At 33.8% G+C, this 24,848-nt stretch overlaps 1 protein-coding gene across 5 annotated transcripts in view; it reads left to right on the forward strand.

Annotated features, from left to right (window-relative positions):
- Positions 1-24,848, forward strand: part of Med13l (mediator complex subunit 13L) — a 304,748-nt gene that overhangs the window by 172,065 nt on the left and 107,835 nt on the right. The gene's annotated exons all lie outside the window — the stretch shown is intronic.

A 24,848-nucleotide genomic window follows, 5' to 3' on the forward strand; every position in this document is an offset into this window, starting at 1 on the left:
ATGATCTGTAATTTAGGCATTCTCTTTTGTTATTTTCATTATCATTCCTCAATCTTTCTTCCTTAAAGTGTTTTATGGCATAACTTTAAAAATAATCAAGAGAGTTAGCTGTGGTAGTGCATGCCTGTAATCCTAGCAACTTGAGAGACTGAGACAAGAGGATTGCAAGTTCAAGGCCAGCCTCAGCAGCTTAGCAAGACCCTAAACAACTTAGTGAGAATCTGTGTCAAGAAATAAAAAGGGCTGGGGATGTAGCTCAGTGACAAAATGTCCCTGGGTTTAATCCCCAGTACAAACAAAACAAAACAAAAATCATCACATGAATTAAAACAGTGGAAATTGTATAGTATTGATTGATACTCCTTGACGCTTGTAGAAACTAGACTATGAATTACTCCTCTAAGCAATCCTAAACATTTAGCCAGCATTTATGATATATATAGATTTAAATCAGTACTTGACACTAATGAATAACTATGGAATTTTAGATCATTCAAACCAGAATCAGAAAACAAAGCCCTCAAAAGTTTGCTATTTACCTTACCTACCTCTGACCATAGCAGAGACTTTGTAGGAATCTTAGGTGGATGATGATTATTTTTGAAGAGAAGGGTGCACCTATCTCTGTTCTGCTGTCAGTGGACTTGCCCAAGGGGCCTAGCTGCTGGCTATAGGTTAGAGCTCTTTTCTGTTTGGAGAATTTCAGCAACTCACTTTCTTTTAGGAAACATTACTGTCTTTAACATTATTAGTTCCTACTGGGGATATAATTAGTAACTTTCGACTGAATCTGTCCATTTTAACACTTTAATGAAGTGATTGTGGAATCTCTTCATTAACCAAATCTCATGTATAAAAACTTCTTTTTATATTGGATAAATGAGCACTGGTAGTTTTCTTTGCTAAATCACCATGAACTTCTTTGAAATATTTCCCTTTTTTTTAGTACATTTAATATCTTTACTATTTACAAAAGAAAACTTATGTAGAACTTAGTTTATATGTACCATATTACACCTAAAAAAGGATAAAAGTGCTTTCAGAAAGGTATGAGTATGTACAAGTGTGATTATATTTACAGATACTTTGACAGAATGGACTTTTTCATTTATATATATTTATTTGATCTAACTAGTGAATGTGTTTTGTGATTTTTTAGTTTTAATCTTAACATTTTCCTTTAATTTACAGAGGAGTTAGATTTTCTATATGGTTAAGGTTTTGGCTTTTATGTTTATTATACTAAATGGTTAAATGTATATGTGTTTATACATATATATACACACACATACACACACATACACACACACACACATACACACACACACACATATATATTTAAAGCCCAGTGATCTTATCTACTGTTCTTAATGTGCTTCCCCTTGGTTAGCATGGATTCTTACATCTCGATTAACTGAGCTAGTCACAAAATTTTTGGTTATTAGATGGAGGTGTTCATGTGATTATTTGATGACACTGGATATTGAAATGTAGAGATCAAAGGAGTAACAATTATGATATTAATAGCAAAAATAACATTAAAAGTCAAAAGTCACTATCAGTTTATTTGATATAGAGTTTGTATATTTTTACATTTAATTTAGATTCCAAAAATCATCGTAACTTTAGCAAGCCAGATGTAAATATTGCATGCACTGTGTTGGATGTTTGATTTGCTATAATTTGGAGGCCACAGATGTACAAGCAATGTCATTGAATTAGTTTTAGATCTTATAGCCATGATTGTGGACTTTTTTTTTGTAATTCAGAAATGTTAATGATTCTGAAACAATATTTCAAGAGAATTATTAAGCCAAAGATGAAGTTTATGAGTTGGCATTTGCTATATAAAAACAAACAAACAGCATTAGGTGTGAGGACTTTTTCTCCTCCAGATTGTTTTGTATGAACAGAGTGATGGTAGAAAAGGGCATTTGGAATTTAGAAGATATTTTGGTTCATATTTTGGAAGTTTGATTTCAGATAAGTTGTTTAGTTTCTCTGAGTGGAACTTTTTGTGTTTCTGTTTTTTTTTTCCTTCTGATATTGAGTTGAAAAATAGTTATTACCATCTTATGTAGTTATTTTGACGATCAAATGAGACATTTCATGTAATAGTCTATAATTTAGTTGAGAAAAGATCAAATGAGTCATTTCATGTAATAGTTTATAATTTAATTGAGAAAACATAGAAGTGAATTTTCTTATATTTGTCTTTTATGTATCAGTTTAGTGACCAGTGGGGAAGAGAAATTTGTTGTCCAGTACTAAACAAATCATTTGTACAGATAAGTATTTTAGAACAGTTTTTATTTGATGCCATTATATAGATAAAAGGAATAAGTTTAATAAATAATATTTCACGTAAATAAAGCATATAATGTGTATGTGTGTATGTGTATCAGGGTTGAACCTAGGGCCGCTTAACCACAGAGCCACATCCCTAGGCCCCTTTTAAATTTTGAGACAGAGTCTTACTAAGTTGCTTAGAGCCTTGGTAAGTTTCTCAGGCTGGCTATGAACTTGTGATCCTCCTGCCTTAACCTTGGAGTTGCTGGAATTACAGATGTGTGCAACCATGCCCAGCCAGATATTTTTATTCAGTAGATTATGGTTTTATCGTCAAACCATATATGAACCGTGGATATGGCTTGGCATTAAATTGTGTGATTAGCCTGCCCAAGACCCATGGTTCAATCTTCAGCACCCTACCTTACCCTCCAAAAGATTTATCATATTGCTTATTGTAAGTAACTTAAGTAATTCTAAGAGTGTTGGCAAATACATAATTTTTTTTTTTTTTTTTTGGTATTGGGGACTGAACCCAGGGGCGCATAACTACTGGCATCCACCACCCCCTTTAAAAAATATTTTATTAGCGACAAGGCCTCACTAAATTGCTGAGGCTGGCTTTGACCTTGTGAGCCCCTTACCTCAGTACCCCAAGCCACTGTGCCAGGCTGGCAAATATATTTTTTTCATGAGTTCTACCAGTAAGATTAATAACATAATTTCTTGTACTGTATTTGCTCTTCATGTTGATACTAAACAAAATCATTTGCTTGTAGACTCTAAAAGAATTCTTAATGTTAGATATAAGATGATGTTGGGAATAATTTTTAAAAATATACATATTATATATTAAATACGTATGCATGTATATATTTGGCCGACTAGACTGAAAAGGATAATAGAAATTTATTTAATGTTATTTTTTCTCTATATTGAGATCTTTTGTTGTTTATACCCTTGATTTGAAAGTTGATAATGAAAATTTTGGTTTTGTCTTAAAGAGTTGTGACAACTAAAATCAAACATAAAATTTCTGGTGTCTAAAATGTTTGTTGAACCAAAAAAAAAAAAAAAGCCCTTTGTCCAACATATGATTACAAATGAAGTAATAAAAAACCATTATTTTACTTCAAAAAGAAATCATTGATCATGGAATTTCTTTTGAGTGGAAAAGTGTGTTTCCTAATTTACCGTAGCTTTGTCCACATTTTATTATTGCAGAATTTGAAATCTATATACCTTGGCCTTAAAAGCCATTTTAATGAAACATTTTGATTCCCTGCCCCCCTTCCCCATTAAGTTTGGTTCTTTGACCTTTTCTCATTATCAGATGTATAGAAGCTATGTTAACACAAATACCAGCTTGCTGGGCTGTTAATTGAATTAATTTGCCATTACTTCTTACGGGTGATCTCACCCTCTTCTTGAAAGATATTCCAAAATTATCACATATTTTCAGATAGTCTCATTACTTTTGTATGTGCCAGTGGCAGGGGGCACACATTAAAAGTATATTATTTTGATTTAAATTAAAAAATTTTAAATGTTTTTAAAATTTTTAACAGTCTATACTATCTATCATACATAGTCAGAAAATATGTGAACTTTTTAGGTTTAATAGTATAGATTTTGATATTAAATCTATCTTAGACCAGAAATATTTTGATACAGGAGAATATTTTTTAGTATTTTAAAATTGTCCAATACTTTTTCTCCCCTCCCCTTTCTTTCTACTTACACTTTGCTTAGTCCTTTTTTTTCCTCCCCAAACCATGTTCCAGCTGAGTCTTCTGTGTTCTTTCCTTCTAGACACCCTTGGAGGAGAAGGTAGGGAAGGGATTCCTTGTCTAGCAAGGGAGCAGATAAGTCACCTCAAGGTGAAAGGTAAAGGGAGTCTCTTCGTAGTGTCCAGAAAATTAAGACCAGAAGCTATATTTATTTCAGTTTTCTTCACAAATTCACTTTGCATATGTGATACCTTTTGTCATATATGTATTAAAAGGCCTAGCTCTGGGGAATCCCATAAAGGATTATTAATTTGGGCTTATCTAATCCTGTGTAGTAGTTTAATAGCTTTTGTGCGGTAGATCTCTAAAATATGTTGTCATTTTCTGATGGTTTATCTGATGAAATTAGATTCTGTTGAAATTAAAAGGCAGCGTATATACTGCCAATCAGATATGTTTGAGAATCATGTGAGAAGAGGGATGAGATTATAGTGTTGGAGAATATCAATGTTTATAGACTAGATCAAGGAAGAAGAATATGTAGACTGAAGGGTCAACTAGAAATGAAAACCAGGGGAGACTGGTGTCAATAAAACCATGAAATTAGAAAGTTTAAAGACTAATTATCTGTTTGCTATAGAAGCCATGTGAAGCACTTACCAAAAAAACACTGTTATATTTGGCATTCATGGAGTCAGGATGACCATAAAGATAAGCACCTCTGATGGATGTCCAAATTCAGATTGTTGAAGAGGGAGTTTTAAATGGAATGGAAATGAAGACACTGAACATAGAGTTCTTGCCATATTTATTACAAATACCTGCAAACTCAAATATTTAATACAGGAAGAGTGGAGACAAACATTTAATGAAAGCTTATGATAAAACTACATAATAATAGAAAAGTATCTTCCATATACCAGATCCTCTGCTGTGTACTTTCACAAGTAAGCATTAAAGAGAGAATGTTAACTTGAATGACCAGTTCACTCAGAGATGATGATCACCAAGTATATACTTTTTGGGTAGCCTTTTTAGTTATTTTTCCCTCTTTTCTGAAAATCCTAAAAGAAGTTATATTATTAGGTTTTAGCTTTCATTTGTCCTATTGGTGGTCTAAAACTGTACATATATATCATTCATTGATTTTTTTTGTTGTTTTAAAGTAAAATGTGTTTAAATATAAATGTCTTTTAAGAAGGATTTGAAATACTTTACATCAAGAGATGTAACTTGTTTTTAGCTGTACTGGAGAGATTGAGAGAATACCATTGTTGTCCTTCCTTTTAAAATTCCTGCTGGACGATTGAAACTAAGCTGAAAACAAATGTCTCTTTGTTCACTAGACCATCCACCCAGAAATAGGGATGATCTTCCATTAACTATTTGACCTGTGGGACTTACTGAAACCCTCTGGACTTTAGTTTTAGCATTTATTATTTCTAAAATGTCTTTACTATTCAGATTCTTTGATTCTATGAAAATTATAAAGTCTAGGCACCCACCTCTATATGTCCTCCCACCCCCCACTAAAACCATGTGCCTTCATTGTGCTTGGTTTTGCTATAAGCAAAAGTAATTCTTTTATCTACCAATGAAAGGAATTTCTTTTTAATTTTTTTTTTTAGTTGTTGATAGACCTTTATTTTATTCATACGTGGTGCTGAGAATTGAAAGAGTGCCTCACACATGCCAGACAATTGCTCTACTACTGAACTCCAGCCCCAATGAAAGGAATTTGATACTGTTCTTCCTGAGGGTATGCAAGGTATAAAAAAACATTTCTGGAGAGAAAGGATTATGTTAATATAAGTAATGATTTTTCTCATTGCATTAGGAAGAGAACCGGAAAATTTACAAAGTGGCAGTTGAAGTTTTCTCTACTTTTATAACATAACTGACTATCTGTTTTACTTTTGCATAGATGCTTCTTAGCTGAAGGCCACTTCATGTGTTGAGTAAAGTAGTCAATTGAAGGATCAGGGAATAAATGGAGAATAAATGGAGGTTGTGTTAACTAACTTTTCAGCACTGTGACCAAAATACCAGACAAAAATACCTTAGAGAAGGAAAAGTATATTTGGTTCATGGTTTCAGAGGTCTTAGTCCATAGTCACTGACTTTATTTCTCTGGGCCTGAGATGGGGGAGAGTGTCCTGGCGGAAGGGCATGATGGACTGAAACTCTACTCATGGCAGCTGGGAAACAGAGTGTGGGTGGCCAGAGATAAAATATACATCCCTAAAGCACAACCCCTTCCTGCTCATGACCTACTTCCTCCAGGCACAGGGTACTTGCCTACAGTTGTCACACAAGCATAATAGTCCTTCTAAATCATCAAATTGTTAATGGATTAATGCACTGATTAGGTTATAGTTCTCATAATCTAATCCTTTTATCTCTTATTCCTGCATTAACACAGAATATTCTGGGGGTACACCTCATATCCAAATGGTAACAGAAGTTCAAATAAACTTTTGGTATTCTGAAGGAAGCAGCACTGTTGAGTTTATTCATATCACATTCTTTTTTTTATATCATTATTTTTTCATTTATTTTTTACATGGTGCTGAGGATTGAACCCAGTGCCTCACATGTGTGAGGCAAGTGCTCTACCACTGAGCCCTAGCCACAGCCCCATATCGCATTCTTTTTAAAGATGTTGTGTGTAGTAAGTTTCTCTAAGGACTTGGGATCCTTCTGCATCAGCCTCCCAATACTACAATATCCTATAACTACAAGGATATTGTAGTATATCAACTATATCATTCTCACAGATGAATGAAATTATTCCGGATATTAGCTGCATTTTAAAATGAATGCGTATACCTCTCCTATTTTGTAAATGTATCCACAGTGCATTCTGCTGAAGTATATTTGCTTTTAAAAAAAGTATAAAAATAGCTAGGCCCTATGATTTATGCCTGTGACTCACAAGGATGAGGCAGGAGGATTGCAAATTCAAGGCCAGCCTCAGCAACTTAGTGAGACTCTGTCTCAAAATAAAAAATAAAAAGGACTGGAGATTTAGTTCAGTAGCAAAGCACTCCTGGGTTAAATCCCCATCCCCTTCCCCCACCAAAAAAGTGTATTAAAAAGTATATATCCCTTTAAATTTGGTTGCACTTCTGATTTCTCAGAATATTTCAGTGACATTGGGAGAATTTTTATGGCAGTAGAATATGACTGACATGTCTGAGGAATATGACTGCTGCTATTTTAGTAATATTTGTATTTTTTCACTTACACATTTGTGTGTTTCTTTTTTTTTTTTTTTAGAGAGAGAGAGAGAGAGAGAGAGAGAGAGAGTTTTTAAATATTTATTTTTTAGTTTTCGGTGGACACAACATCTTTGTTTGTTTGTGGTGCTGAGGATCGAACCCGGGCCGCACGCATGCCAGGCGAGCACGCTACCGCTTGAGCCACATCCCCAGCCCTGTGTATTTATTTTCAAAGTGAGAATTCAAAGTTTGTCAGTGATGGAGAAGGGAAAATTTTCTTGATTTTTAAAGTTGGAATATTTTTCCCATGATTATCAATTAGTTTTTCAATATGATTAAAAAACGTGAGAATCTTGAGATTATATTTATAATTTTCTATTATAGGCTACCATATATCTCTGCTACCTATATTATTCATTCTAAAAGTTATAATAGTATTATGATGCATTTTAAAAGTGAATTATTAGGGTCTGGGGTTGTGGCTCAGAGGTAGAGTGCTCGCCTAGCACACGTGAGGCACTGGGTTCAAACCTCAGCACCACATAAAAATGAAATAAAGATGCTGTGTCCACCTACAACTAAAAACAAGTGAATTATTAGTTTTCTAATATCAAATACACATTAGAAGGTATTATCCTTTTCAGGTCCATTATTAGTTTTCTAATATCAAATGCACATTAGAAGGTATTATCCTTTTCAGTTCCATTTAGTTTCTAGTTTATGTAACCGTATAGTCAGAACACCATTGCAGCATAGGCATGAAAGAAGACAGATTCTGAAAATTCTCAGAAGTACTAAGAGTTTAGAAGATTGGCAAATTTATGTCTTTTTTTAAAAACCTGGATATTGAACCTTGGCACTTAACCACTGATCTAAGTCCCTAGCCCATTTTATTTTTTATTTTGAGACAGGATCTCACTAAATTACTTTGGGTCTTGCTGAGTTACTGAGGCTTGCCTCAAACTTGGGATCCTCCTGCATTAGCCTCCCAAATTGCTGGGATTACAGTTGTGAGACACCATGCCTGGCTATACATAGTAATATTCAGTTCTGTAATTTCCAGGATTTTTATCATTTTAATTTCTATAAGTTTGATTTCCTATACATTCACTATACATATTTTCCTTTCTGTACTTAAGCATAGTTACCATAATTGTTTTTATGTTGACTACAAAGTTAAAATGCTTATATTATCTCCATTTATTGACTTTCCTCTTCAGTATGTTTTAAATTTTCCTGTTTCTTTATTTATGTGTTGAATAATTTTGATTATGGAAATTAGTAGTGTAATTGAGATTATATTTCTCTGGAATGTGTTGGCTTATTTTTTTTTTTTAAACCAGGCAATTGACTGACTGGACTCAAACTCCATATATATATATATATATATTAATTAAGATTAAATGCAAAGGTATTCTAATACTAAGCTATATTGCCAGGTTTTTTATTTTTTATTTTGAGACATGGTCTTGCTAAGGTACTAAGGCTGGCCTTGAACTTGTGATCATGCTGCCTCAATCACTAGAGTCACTGGGATTACAGGTGTGGGCCACCATGCCCAGCCCAAACTCTTATCTAGCCTGTGATGGGTAGCACCTGAAATCTCTTTGCTTCTTTTAGCTTAGTGTTTTCCAACTTTGGTATCCTTGACACATGAAATCAGTGAGTGATTTTTGTAGGGTGGACAGCATCTGTGTCTTCTATTTACTCCAAGACTAGTTATACCTTCCTCTCTTAGTCATGACAACCTAGAATATCTCCAGATATTGCCATATGTTCCTTGGGAGGCCAAAATGCCCCTGGTTGATAACCACAGCTTTAGCCCTAGCTGGGCTGTGAGAGCTTGCTCCCTGCACATAATTTAGGAAATCAGCCAGAGGTTTGGACAAAGTTTATGTCTCTGATTCTCCTTGTTCCAGGATTTTCTTTCTCTCATTCAACAGCCCTGATCTTTGAACTTAGTTCTGTAGTTCTTTAGACCAGTAAAACTCAGAGGATTTCTGTCAGTTTTAGCCATCTAAACCAGTTCAGTGGCCCTCATGCTAAAAAACTGTTTAAAAAAAAGAGTAGGAGGATTAGCGGGACATGGATGGGACACCATAACACTCACCCAAGGTTTCCCTAGGTTTCTGCCTATGCTGAGTAATTCAAATTTTAACAGATTTTAATTTTTTCTTCAAAATCTATAGTTCTTTTTTTTTTTGGGGGGGGGGGAGGCAGGATATGCTGGAAGGAGCTACTTTGTCACTACTAAAAGTGGAACCTGGTGATATTTTAAGACATAAACTTCACATTGCTTGTTACTATTCTATTAGTTATGCTTCACTTGCATTTACATTGTTTGTCTATTAAAAATAGAATGGTTTGGCCTCTGGGGCTAAATCACTTTGTGCTGGGAGACCTTTACATTATTTTACTTTACTGATAAAGAAACGACAACTGTTTTCTCAGTAATTCCAATATTTTTGTGATATATGGATTTTTTCTAACTTATTAATAGCTTTTGTGTTTTATTCTGTTTTAAAAGATTTTAATGTTTAGAGACTCATTCTCAAAATCTGTAAAGATTAATCATCTTTTTAAAAATGCATATGATCAAAATATTATTTTCCAAGTTCACATTTATAAAAAGCCTTTTCCTGAGGTACTCTTTCAGCTCTATGCAGATGTTCCTAAACAATCTTTTCATTAATGTCTTTTAGGGAATGCAGTAGCATGAGAAAAGAAACAGGTAAATAAGAGAAAGGAAGATCCAGGCAGTGACCATACAGGCTGAAAGGCAAATGATGGGATGTAGGGGAATGGAAGAGACTCAGGCAGGGTTGCCTGTGTGATCTGGGGTGCTGTTAACAGCTAATAGGAGTCTCCTTTGGACTGTGTGACTGAGCTTCATAGAATGTTTTGATGGTGGCATCTGAATAACAAGTTGGCAGTAGTGGAGTGCATTATAGATTAGAGTTAGATGCCAGGACATTTCTTTTTCCCTTTAGACAAGAATGTTAATTTCTGATAACATTAAGAGTGCCCTTGAGATTGTTGCTTTTGGTTGATTTTACATGATTTTCTCCCCAATGTTTTTCCTTCTCTAGCTGAACAGAATGAAATTAAAAATGTTATGAAAAAGATTACTTAAATTCTATTCAGGGCTGGGGCTGGGGGTATAGTTCAGTAGTGGAGCGCTTGCCTAGCGTGTGCAGTGTCCTGGGTTCAGTCCCCAATACTGCAAAAACAAATAAATCAATTCCATTCAACTTAAAATTACTGAGCTTAGGTTTGCTTTTTTTGTTTTTAGTGAAAGGGGGAGGTTTAAGGTTGAATAAGGTGTCTAGCACAGAACCTTATGTGGTTATTGTTTAATGTTTGCTTTTGAGGTGTTAATACTGAAAGTGGCAATAGTAATATTTAGAAAAAATTGTGAACAAAGCTCTTTTATGATTCTTATAATTTCTTACATAAGAGGAAGCTTGCTATTAAAATATTTGTGAATCACTATTTATATACATAATTTGCATTAGATGAAGTATGTATTTCTGTTATGATTCCAAATAAATGACAATGTAATAAATTTATTGTGTATTGATTTTAACCCTAAAATATTAACATAAGCTAGTTTCTATTTCTAAAAATACTAAATATTTGGAATCACCTTCTTGTGTGAATTTTGAAATATGGTATTTGCTAGTACTGTAAATCAGTTGCCAACCTTTGATGTCATCAGGAAAAAATTTTGAGTATGTAATGTATATTTTGACAATTTATCTTATTTATTTATTTAGAGTGTTAAAAGACATTATGAAAATAAAGCTTTTGTGTGGGGTTCTTAGAAATTATTACATTTAACTCTGAGAACTTAGCAGAAGAGTGTGGCTACCATACTTTATTATTTTATTAATAGTTATGTGGAGTTGAAATATAAAAGCTTAATATTTTTGGCTAAAATACATAGAAAGCTGTGGCTATGAAGAATCTGACTTGTCTGCTCTGACCTTGCAAACTTCTGCCTGTCTGCTGACTTGGGTTCCTTGTGTTTCTCATCACATTCCCCTCCTGTGCACTTCTGTTAGGCTGCGTTGGTGAGACACCCTCCCACACAAGAATGCACTGTGCTGGCAGTTGAGTTTAGGTGTGTATGAACTTTCTCTGGCATTCCCGCTTTCAAGCCGGAGCAGCCCTTCATAGTCTCTACTCATGTTTTCCTTGCTCATGTTCATTCTGTTCCACCTTTCCTGTCTTCCCTGGCAAGTTAACTTTTATCTCTTCTTGGAACTGCTTCCCTGGGGAAACTTTTCAAATGGTTTCCTCTGATATTTTACCTCTAAATCTATCAATAGCCTATTTTTACTTCCCATCCTTCGTATGTACCTGTGTTTTAGTTCTCTCTTGAATTTGTACAATGGAAGATAAGATTTTAGTGTTCTTCCTCCTTTCCCTATTCCTACATTATGCCTAAATTGAATCTTTAAAACAGAATAATTTTGATGTCCAGTATTCATCATTATTCTTCTTTTTATCTGCTCAACATTTGCTATGATTCCCATCTCAAAGGATACTGAAAGTTTGGTTGAATTGAATGAAACATACTTTACCTTTATAAATTTCATTACCATAAAAAAATGGAAAATTAGGTCTGAAAAGTCATCTAGCATCAAACAAAATATTGAGTAATGTTATTAAAACCAAAAGTCTCTTCACCATTCTCATCTTGATGTTAAAATGATCTTTAAAACATCACATTTAAATGGGTTTATATTTGCCTGGATTTTTATCGGTATTATTTATTATTGAGTGGCTTGTTCAAGTTTGAGCAGTTGGACTCTTTATGATGCTTATTTAGTTCAAGTATTCTTTAATAGAAAGCATCTGTGACAATAGGGTTAACCCTGTTATTACTGAACCATGAATTGCAATTCTACTAGTAGAAATAGAAGTAGCACATTTTGAAATATTTACATGCATCATATAAAGAAGGGGGCCTTCCCCAGAGGGGAAATTGTTGGGCAGTATTTGAAGGATTATTATGTGCTCCTCAAATTGAGCAGTACGTTTATATAATATTATCCGATACTGAGACTGTTAGAACACAAAGGAATTTCTTAGTACGTATAATTGAAGATAGTTGACTAAATAGTTCTGTGTTGTATTTGATAATGGTTCACCTATTTGAAATAAATAATTTTGTTTTGCTAATTTTATGTGCTTAAGTAAGTAATATTTCTGGGCTTTAATTTCACTACACATGCTACTAGAATTCCTTAGTGAAAAAACATGACAGTGTGATATTCCTTAACACTAGTGTAAAAATACAAAAGTACTTTTACCTTATCAACCCTGCAGCTTTCCACTTAGCCACTCTCTAAAAACCCATAGAATTGACTTGAACCATAATTGTCACTTAAGTATTAAATTGAATCTGTACTGTCTTGCATTATTTCTTGGACATTTCAAGCATGTTTTATAGGTTCATGAAGGTAAATTATCAAAGAACAGAACTTTAATAGTGGCAGGGCTCTCATTTATCCTCAGCTCTTAGAAACACATGGTTCTAAAAAATACTTAGTAAAACTGTCATGAAATATTAAGAACATTTCAACCCAAAGGATTCTTCATTTGAAGCACAGCATTGTCTGAATGTTTTAACATGGGTTGGCTTGTGAAGTACAATGCAGGGCATGTTCTCTGGATGCTATGGAACCAAGATTCCTGGGGTTGTGCTGTGAAAATCGTGTGAAAGTCATGCTTGTTCGAGTTTCAGAGATCTTCTGAGTATATCATGGAGAGTTTTTCGGTTGGAACATTGTCACCTTGTACATCTGATTTCCTTTAACTAAGAAGGAATGCATTACCATCTGGAACTCCTTTGAACAAGTCAGATATTTTCAAACATAGCTTTTTGCTGAGGGGCCAAGTTGAAGCTGAGGCTAGAGTGAAACCAGATATGGTGAGGCAAATAAATATGGCCCAAGTGTTCTTATTCACACTGTAAATATTCAGAATTATAAATCTTGAGCTCAGGAATAAGGACTTCTTGTGCATATGACTTTTTAGGAAAGTGATGCACATTAGCATTCTTACAAGCATACTCCCAAATTTACCAACCAATAATAGACTACTCAAAAAGCGAATGTTGTACATTTAGAACTTTCTTACACCACCCATTCTGATTATGCTCTTAGAGTACAGGCTCTCACTCACCATAGTTTGTGTGTTTGTTTATTTTCTTTTTCTCCTGTGCTTTTCATTCTCAAAACCCAGAGTAAGAGTGATGATAAAGGTGTTGCTGATGAAGTCCAATTTGCAGCTGTTGTTTTAAGATTGAATGAGTTAATGCGAGTGAACAACTAGACAAATCTTTTAATACCTGTTTCATAAAGCTCTCCTAGGTTCGGTTAGCACTTGACTTGTTATTCACTATTTTAAGAATTATACCTATCAACTTTTAAAAATTTAATTATATGTAGTTTCTAATGTAATTTGTTATTCCTCTTAGATCATTTGATATTGCTAATACACATTCAAGTATATTAAGCATTTAACTCGAATGATAGAACTTCCTTAAAATTAACTTCCTTAAGATCAAGTATTTCCATTGGTTCAAATTTTGGTCTTAGATCAGATCTTTTAACTGTTAGGATTCATTGCAAGTATATTAGTTTATTTTTGATAATTCCCTTGTTAGAGGGAGTCCTAGGTGGTATTGAGCCAAGTATCTTGTGTATAAGTTGGATAGCTACTCTGGGTAATGAAGGGAGGTAGTAGTTCAGGGGCAAAGCTATCCACACAGGAGTAGATTTAGCAACCAGGGTTATCCAATGAGAAAAGAAACAAATTCCTTTAAAAAATTTTATTTATTTAGATAGGCATCATCCAACACATTTAAAGATGCTTTTGACTCACTTTCCCATTTCTAGGGGTGCCACAAAAAAGTGAAGGTTTTTCTGTTCTGTTTTCTTCTTAAGCACATCTATCATTTCTGTAGTTTGATGTGAAAAGAATGATTTAAATAAGCATGTTTGACAGGGAGTAGAAAGTGTTAGAATATGTCCATTTGTTTTTTAGCACTCTGTATAATGAGTAATATTAAAAATTTTTCTTGGAGGAAATTTACTTCCTAATCACTTTTTCAGTTGTTTAAGTTATAATCAATAGTGCTTGCTTTGAAGATTGTGTTTATAAGTCATCTCCAGTATTAAAAAAGTGTTTATTTTCTGATTACAAAAAAATATTTACTAAAAACTAGAAAATGTAGAACACCACAATAGAATTATGACACATTTTGATGATATTCTAACATATAGGTATACCTATTTTTTAAATACAGAGATACATAGTCTTTTTTGAAACATTATGTGTTCTTATGCATACCTTGCTCTCGAATACTTGGTTTTTAGTGAAATACTTAAAATTTCGTTTTTTAAAATAGGGTATTTCTTGCTTGAGCTGGATAAGGACAACTTCAGCATACTAAAGTCCAATTTACTGAAAGGTAAAATTGGGATTCTAATGTAAATATCAAATGAGCAAAATGTCAAAACATTTTAAAAACTCGTTGATTAGTAAGGGAACAGGTATGATGCTAGAAGAAGTTAAAAGAGCATTTGAATTATTTTCTTTATAGAAAATTTATAAAACTATTAAGATTGCTGAGTTAGGCACAAAACTGGTTAATATTTTCAGGACTAGTAACCATTATTGGCCTCTATTTTTGTGAGGACAGAAACTATTTGTACTGGACAAAAATTTACAAGTTAATACGTAATGTCACTAAATCTGAGACTTTTAGAGTCATAAATTATGAGTTGGGAAAAGTCCATTTCCCTAAAACAGAAGTTCCTAAGCTATTGGTTCATGGAACACTTAGTGTCCTCCCTTTCAACTCCCCAGTGTTCTCCTAAAAGAAATACCTAATAGTTCCACTTACTACGTAATTAGGTCCAAACAACTCAGTGAGTATTTACATACCAACAACTTAGCAGTTGAGCAAATAATGCATATATATTGAAATAGTACAATTTATTTTAAAATAACCACAGTTGCTTAATAGGACCTACATGCCCCTTGAACACTTTGCAACTTCTCAAAATCTTAGAATCATATTGAACATCACTACCCTCAATTTTTGTCCTTGTTGATTTTACTTTGTATTGCCTTCACCATTGAGAAACCAGTTTCAGAGAGATTTTCACAGTCTGATGAAACTGAACTTCCTTGAGCTAATAATTTGCATGTTCCCTGACAGATGTTACTCTGTTTCATTCAAAAATTTAAAATATCCCACAACACCTCTGTGAATATGCTGCAATGTTCTGGGATGCATTGGTACATAATTTGGGAATCTGTGTGCTAGACAGTCCTTGGATGGGCCTTTCTTTGTGTCTTGTGGACTGGACATGCTGTTTTCTTTTTGTCTTGTTTCATACTTTTGAATCAAGTATCTTTAATAAGCACCCTTGGGAACGTCTAATTAGATTTGTCAGATTTCTGTCCATTCTTGCCACTGGTGGTGGTGTCACTGATTGTTTTGGTATGTGCCCTGGTCTATCTGAACCTTGCCAAGCATACAGGGAGGTTCAGTCCCCTGGGCCTGACTCTTCCGGTTGGTCTGTTGATCATTCCCCTGTATGCACTCAAACTATAGTATGGCATCTTTCTCGAGCTTTTTTTGATCTCAGAACTTCTATAAACATTATTTAGGGCCCCAGGAGCTTTTGTTTATGTGAGTTCTATTTATAAATATGTTACTGTAAAAAATTAAAACTGAAAAGGGAAAATATTTAAGACTTTAAAATAACACTAATTCCACTATATGTTAACCTATATTTTTTTAAAATGAAAATAAGTACTTTCTAAAACAAATATTTAGTGAGAAGTGTGGCACTGTTTTTGGCAAATATCTTTAATGTCTGGCTTAAAGGAAAACAGCTGTATTGTAGACTGTTATGACATCACATGTCATATAGCCTCTGGAAATCTCTATTGTATAGTATACTTGGAAAAAATTAAAGTGAAAAAGATAAATAATGTCTAAATGTTATTCTTGAATAGTTTTGACCAGCTGTCTATTTAGTGTAGCTTTATATTCTTAAGCTTAGAAAATTTTAGTGTGAATGGGGTTTGTTTACATTTTAATCATGGGAAGGGGTGGGTCAGTTTTTTTTTTTTTGTGTGAAGGGTCAGATAATAAACATCTTCAGCTTTATAAGGAATGTGGTCTCTGTCAAAGTCAGTTGCTCGGCAATGTACTGCAAAAGCAGCCATCCCTTATGTATAAGCAAATGAGTGTGGGTTGTACCAATAAAGTTTTATCTTAAAAGAATTAGTGCAGGGAGAAAAAATCTTAGAGTAGTTTTGATTTCATTTCCCCAAATACTAGTGATGATAAACATTTTTTAATATATTTGTTGATTGACCGTATACCATCTTCTGAGAAGTGTCTGTTTAAGTCCTTGGCCCATTTTTTGATTGGGTTATTTGTTGTTGTGGTGTTTAGCTTTTTGAGTTCTTTATATACCCTAGATATTAGTGCTCTTGCTGATGTACATGTGGTAAAAATTTGCTCCCAAGATGTAGGCTTCTCTATTTACCTCAAAGATTGTTTCTTTTGCCCAGAAGAAACTTTTTAGTTTGAATCCATCCCATTTATTGATTCTTGATTTAAATTCCTGTGCTATAGAAGTCTTATTTAGGAAGTTGGGGCCTAATCCCACATGATGGAGATTAGGACCTACTTTTTCTTCTATTAGACACAAGGTCTCAACAATAAGTGTTGGCGAGGATGTGGGGAAAGAGATACACTCATCCACTGCTGATGGGACTGCAAATTGGTATAGCAGTATGGAGATTCCTTTGAAAATTGGAAATGAAACCACCATTTGACCCAGCTATCCCTCTCCTGGGTCTGTACCCAAAGCATTTAAAAATAGCATACTACAGGGACACAGCCACATCAACGTTTATAGCAGCACAATTCGCAATAGATAAACTGTGGAACCAACCTAGATGCCCTTTAGTAGATGATGGATTTAAAAAAATGTGGCATATATACACAATGGAATATTATTCAGCAATAAAAGAGAATAAAATCATGTCATTTGCAGGTAAATGGATGGAGTTGGAGGAGATAATGCTAAGTGAAGTTAGCCAATCCCCAAAAAACAAATCTGAATGTTTTCTCTGATATAAGGAGGCTGATTCATAGTGGAATAGGGAGGGGAGAGCATGGGAGGAAAAGATGAACTCTAGACAGGGCAAAGGGATGGGAGAGAAGGGAAGGGACATGGGGTTATAAATGATGGTGGAGAGTGATGAACATCATTATCCAAAGTACATGTATGACGATATGAATTGGTGTGAATATACTTTGTATACAACCAGGGTGGGGTGGGGGCGGAGAAAAGCTTTTGGGTATCAGGGAAAAAAGAAAAGAGTGCAGGGAGCTGGGATTGTGGCTCAGTGGTAGAGTGCTTACCTAGCATGTGTGAGGCAGGGGTTCAGTTCTCATTACCACATTTAAATAAATAAAATGAAGGTCAATCAACAATTTAAAAAATATTTAAAAAACCTTAGAAATATTTGCAGGGTGGAATTGCTTTGGGGCTGTAGTTTGCTGTCCTCTGCTTTCAAGAGGGGAGTTGGTGTCCTGGCAGGTTCATTAGTTAGTCTACAGACCCAAGTGGAGAAGAGTATATTCAAATTCATTTTCTTTCCAGTTTTACAATTGCTTTTTTCTCAGTTTTTCATGCTGCTTTCACTCATAAGGTTCATAATTGTAAATTTAATGTAGAATTGAGTATTGATTAAAAATGAGTTATTAAAATAACTTATCTCACTATCAAGTTATATAGGAGGTACCATTTAGAATATCCTAGATTGCCCAAGAAATGATTCAGTTTTGAGTCTTAATAGTAGATCATATTCTGAAGAGAGCATTTTTGTTCTCTTATTAATTCACTAAAATATATGCAAATGAAATTGTTTTACTTTTAACAGTAAGGCTAATTAATACTTTTACCCTATTTAAATTATTATTTGGAATGGAATATAGATAAGATATCAAGTTTAAATGGCACAAAATGGTGAAAAAGTCTTTTCTATATTTACTGCCTGCCACCCAATTTTTGTCCTATTGTTAAACCCCATTGCCTGTTTCTTTTTATTCTTCCAGAGGTCAGTCTGCATATATGCAAATGTTTATGTATATCTCTTTTTTATACAGATAGTATATTGAAATGGTGCACAAACTCTGTTCATTTTTCCTTTGCTTTATTTTATTTAATTGTGAAGTATATTTAATTAGAACTTCACAATTTAATAAAATAAAGCAATGGAACAATATCTTGGAAAGCAAGAGAGTCTTTATGTTCACTTTGAACACTGTTTCTACCTCATTTCCTACTTTCAGAATTTATTTGCATCATTATCTGTCTATGAGTTGCTTTTCTAACAGTAGTTAGAAAAAAAATCTTTCTTTGGCTTTTAGAGGGCATGAATAAAATAACTTCACATAACCCTGCCAAGGAACATAGTATTATTAGGAAGATAAGTCATAAATGCTTGAAGCAATTAGAGGTAAGACACCACATATAATTCCTCTCTTGGTCTGTGAAATAATAACTAAAGCTGAAAACAGAGGTATTGATATGGACTCTACTGAAGAGGAAAGATTCATGGAGTAGAAGTGGCTTTTGACAATCTCTGGTTTAATGGCTTGGGGTAGAATCATGAAGGTGGAAGACAGCAGTAGCAAAGGCACACATCATCATGGTGTCTCCAGGAAACACTTGACTAACAGAGAGAAAGTCCATGCTCAGTAGCATTGAAGATAGGAAGAGGTTGCTCTGATGGTAGAACTCCTCAAGTGATCCAAAATTCATTTATGTCAATTTCTGTTCTGCCTGTGGGTGGAAAATATATAAAAGATGGTGACTTCTTTGCAGGGTTTGTATATAACTGAAACTACATGCTTACACTAAGAAATGCATGTAGACCGTCTAGATGTTCATTTATGATGTGTAGTTCAGCTGCTAGTGAATTTTGCTTTGCGGGTACTATAGTATCTTATGCCACAATGATATATTGTGGATGTTTTTGTTTAGATACTATGAATGAATATGGGCAAAGAATATATTCTTTGGAAATCCAAAGCATGAAGCATCAACATAGTAGGTTTCAAACTGTAATAGAGTTCTGAAAAATTAGAGCTAAGGATGATTATTATAATTCATGATACTAGAAACTTTATTATTCTTGTAATGACTGAAAAATTAGATAGTTATGATTTAGAATTTAAGAGTTGCAAAATTCCAGAGCCACGGCTAAACAGGGTCTTGAGAATTAAATAACTTCAAATGCCTTAAAAATGCAAAACCAAAAAACTTGGAAAAATCAAGCCATCTTTTGAGCATCCAGTTCATACTTGTTACTGTACTAAGTTATTTATGGATAACTTTTCCTGGTTGTTCTTAACTCCTTGCTTCTGCAGACTTTATTAACATGGCCTCTTTTTAGTCAGTGCATTGTTGCCTTATTTTGATCCCTGCCAAACATTTTAGCATTGTTAGTCTGTAATTTTCTATTTTCATTATTTATCTTTTGCGAATTGTGGGGGCATATCTCATACTAATGCATTTGAGAAGCACCTAAGCACTATTATGCATTAAGATATATTCTTTGGGATGCTCCCTGGTGCCATTATCGCTTCTCTGTATGGGTTTAATCAGTCTTCATGCACCTTAAACTTAAAGGGAAGGTACCAACAGAAAAGAAGTCTTGTTTCCTGATGCCCTCACACAGTAAAGGTTTAGATGTACTGAAAGACAAATTGAAATGGTAGAATAAAAAGCAGCAAAGTTAAGAGATGTTTCATAGCATAGCTTTACTTTGGAAGAAAGAGAACCAGTATTTGTCAGCACTAGCATTTCTTGAGATACTGTGCTAAGTGCTTTACATAAATTACTTTTAGTCTTTATTACATACCTGTACTTTTATGTTATTTTCTTTAGTTTTGAAACTGAGGAAATGGAGTCCTAAAGAATTACCAAACAGATCTAGAAAGTGTTGGAGCTAAGAGTGCATTTTCAAGGGGGAGGGGCAGGATCTTTATGCAAACTACTTGTAGAGTACTTTGTGTCTCATTTATTCCCCCAACAGCCCTGTGGGATTAGTGGTAGTAGTACTGATATTCCTAATTCTAATTAGGGGAATTGAAATATAGAAGATAGGTAACTTTTCCAAGGTTACACTGCTACTAAGGGGCAGCTAGAGCAATCTGATTCTGGGGTTCATAGATCCTTAGTATTAGCAAACAATTACTATCTTTCTCTTGAAAATGAAAAAGGTAAAAATGAAAAGGCTTAATACTAATTACTGTGAAGTAATTAAAGAAAAAAAATAGTGGTGGTTCACTTTTCTAGCCTCTGTGCTACAAAAGTCTAACTGCAAACAATGGAAAAACTATTTGTGAAGACCAGACACAAAGACTGCAGAGATAGCAGCATTCAAGACTTTGAAGGAGAGTCCTAATCCTGCTTTTCTTTTATGAACCTTGCTTACACAATAAAGCTCCAAACAGTGTATTTAAATGCATATTTAGGAGGGAGAAAGAGGTTCCTATCCTTGCAACATTCTCTCAATTAATAGGCTGTGGGTTGCACACTTGCCCTGAGGGGCTAAGCTGATGCTGCTCAGTCAAGGACTCCCTTGTGGTAGTCACATGGTTCCTGTCTTCCACTAGAGCTGTCAAACTGGAAATCTGTAGTGTAGTCAAGTATCTCCAATCAATCTGAATCCTCCAGTCAAAAGGACCAAGAATAGGGTGTGGGGAAGTGAGGCTTTCTGTTTGTCCCCAGAAGGTTTGCCTAAAAATTTAGTGACTGGTGCTTAATTGTATGATAAAATATATCATTTGCTTTGGAGGACAGATTGATTTATTAATAGCATTTAGTGAAACTTAGAATTACAGAGGAAAAAATGTTATCCCACTTTTATTCATTTTATCCATTCCACATGAGGTATGAGTATCCTTTAAAAAACCCCAATTTGGACACATTTTAAATGCTAAAGAAGACTTTAAGTTTTAATATTTAATAATATGTTTTATTTAAAAGATGTGAATTGGGGACAAAACCTAATAGAAAAATGTATTAATAATAAATTATACAAAAGCTGCTTTGATAACCACATGACCTTGTTATCAGTTACATAAAGCAGGGAAGAAAAGTGCAGTTACACACATCTTACTTTCCTGTGTTATAGGATGGGCATTAAGTTGAAAAGAATGTTTTCATGTATTGAAATCTATCATTAGGGAGATCAGTAATGGAATTGTATTTACAGAAAGAAAGAATGACTCATTAATCAATTAAAAACAAGACAGTGCAAATTATATGATTTAGAAGATTAAGAATTTAACACTTTACAGACATATTTAAAGGAAGGCATTCTGATAAAACAGTTTAGGTTTGAATCTGAACATTATTTATTTACCTTTCTCAGTAATAGATTTTGGGCTTTTACCATTTTATCTTTTAGTCTTTATTCCCTTTTCTTCAGCAAATTAAACATTTCCAGAACTCTGATTTGTTAGTTATTTTCATAATAGGGAAATTAATTTGCACTCTTTTACGTTTGTTTAGTTCCTACTGTTCTTCCAGTGTCTGATGAATGTACTGGATGATTGAAGGAGGGAATAGTAACCTAAGATAAAAGTAAATCCAGTGGGACAGTGACCAGTGAGCAATCTCATTATTTTCATAAGTGAAAATGTTGGATCTCAGATCTACTTCCCAAGGTCACAGACATAGACAGAACCAGACTAGAAATCATTTCTTTTTTCTAGTTGATTGTACTTTCTGTCACACTACAGTGCCTCCTATGATTTAAGTGCTTGTACATTTTTTTAAATTGGGGTTTTAAAAAAAGTACCAAGGTAATAATTGTCAATGAAAAAATTAGGTAGTTTAGAAGGAAGTAAGGTGAAAAACTAAAGTCCACTTCTTTACTTGCTGCTTCCCCTTGTGCCATTCACTGGGATGTTCACTGTGAATGGTCTCATGTATTCTTTCAGAAGCTTCTACTGCTATATCTGCACACTAGCAATTTTACTTATAATTTGCCATTAAAATAAACAAAGTTAGCCATTTTTCATTTTAATCCAAAGTCTCTGTCACCAAATGTAGGCTTTCAAACTATACAATGTTATTTTTTAACAGATGATTCTAATTTTTTATTATTGCACTTGGAGGGACCCATGAGGTAAGATAGCTCCTTTACTTTATAAATGAGAAGATAAGCGATTTTACATAAACCTCTGCACTATTTAATTTTTCTGAGTGATTCCAGTGCTTTCTGTTCTTCCCACTAATCCTTATTGCTGCTCAGCTCTTTTATAGGCTTGATAGTAAAGTATGAACATAAACAGAAATGTTTCATATGTATACTAAAGAAATCTCTCTATAGAATCTAATCCTTGAACGAATACCTAGCATATAACAGGTGTTTGAATATTTAGATTGAAATCATTTAAAATAATTCTTCATTTTCATTATACTTTATTAAGAAAGCAAGACAGTTGGACCAGATCATTTTTAAGGACTTTTCTCAGAATAAATGTCTGTGACTTTAACTTCATGCTATCACCAGAGAATCTGGGAATCAAGCTGTTTATGTTTGAGAAGCTGTTATTCCAGAGCTAGTCCTGATGCCGTTTCCCAGCTGGTGTACCTGAGTGTACTTACATATTGTGTTGTTTGGTGCACCCTAGTTCCAGGTTTCCTATTAATCCTTTTCCTCCCATTGTTTGTTCATATTCGTTGTTGTTATTATTTGTGGTGCTGCAGCTTGAACCCATTCTAGGCAATTGAGTTACACATCCCCACTCCACTGGTTCCCATTAAAAGGAAAAATGTATAAATATGAAAAGTAGCATAATGGAGCCAGGATTGGTTAGGCAACATTCAATATGAATAAAAACCTAACCTCTCACATTTCAAATCAAATAATAATTCCTGTTGTTGTACTTTGAGCTAATTTGTAAGCCTGTAGTTGTTCCTATACTAGGGTGGTATGGCTGGAAATGGGGAATGGGACAGAAAGGGAATTTTGGTTGTGGTGCTGATGGTGGTGCAGTGTGAAGAGGATAGAGAATATATTGCCCTTGTAAAATAATATTTATTGGCCCAGACTGGGTGTGAATTCACCCATCACCTAGACATAAAATATTATGTAACATGCCAGTCAGCCATGGGTATACAGACATATATAAAGTTTATGGGAACACCAAGATTTTATAAAATGTATCTACAGATTCCTGCTTTGTTTCATCACTATTCATGATTTGATGAAAATATTCCTTGGATTTATCACTGTAGTTTAAAGCAGTGCATAAAAGGTCCTTAATAAGAGTATCTGCAGAGTGACAAGCCAGCTTAGTCTTCAAATAGCAAATCAAGAAACTTGCTTGGAAAACTATTTGAGTGTATAATAATAACCATTGCTAGCTTGAGTTAACATTAAATTATGTAAGATGATCAAATCAAATAAGATACTGGAAATGCTTTTTTTTAAAGTTTATTTTTTAGTTGGACACAATAACTTTATTTATTTATTTATTTATTTATTTTTATGTGGTGCTAAGGATCAAACCCTAGGTGAATGCTCTGCTGCTGAGCCACAACCCCAGCCCAAGAAGCTGGAAATGTTTGTGAGTTAAATTGCCTAAGGTGTAAGGAGCCATTTCTCCTATTTAGAATACTGAATTACTATAATATTGGAATATTTTTATTAATCTGATTAATGATAAGACAGATTCAAAATGATAAAAGATAATTATGAGGATCATTTTAAACATTATGTATTAACTGCTACTAGTTTAGAAAACTAGAAGATACAGAAATAGTCTTTTCCTGTAAATTAGAGTTAAGTAAAATAATATCAAAACAGCCTTGAGGTTTATTGGTTAAAAATCCAGAAAAATTTCATAACTATCAGTGTTTGCCATTAGAATGATATTAAAAGAGAGGGAGAGGGCACTGCTTACTTGACTACTTTGTGTAACTATTTTCTTTGCCTTTTATTTGCTAATATCAGGCTTGAATTTTGATGTCTTCCTTTCTGGGACAATTAATGTTGATATACTGAAAGTATAGATGCCTTATTAACTAGATAGTCATCTAAATAGTATTGGTTCTACCTGAAAGTTTGTTTTCATAGAACACTGTATTTGGAAAAACAAAGTTACCTTTGTGTTCAGTTTGTTAGACTCACTGAAATTAAGCTAAAACATGTTATGCTTGGGTGATACTTATTGAATTATTTGTCTTTGTATACTCTGGACAAGAATGAATTTTAATTACAGGTTTGTCAATCATTAGTTATCTGTTTCTAAATCATATGAGCCTTATTTTATTAAAATGTTTTAAGTTTTTTTTTTTTAAGTTGTAGATGGACACAATACCTTCATTTTATTTGCTTTGTTTATTTATTTATTTATTTTTAAGTAATGCCAGGAATTGAACCCAGTGCCTCACGCATGCGAGGCAAACATTCTACCACTGAGCCACAGCCCTGGCCCTGTTTTTTTTAAAAAAAGTTTTTTTTTAAAAAAAATTTTAAA

Source organism: Urocitellus parryii, chromosome 3 (assembly GCF_045843805.1).
Source record: "Urocitellus parryii isolate mUroPar1 chromosome 3, mUroPar1.hap1, whole genome shotgun sequence".
Taxonomy (NCBI): Eukaryota; Metazoa; Chordata; class Mammalia; order Rodentia; family Sciuridae; genus Urocitellus; species Urocitellus parryii.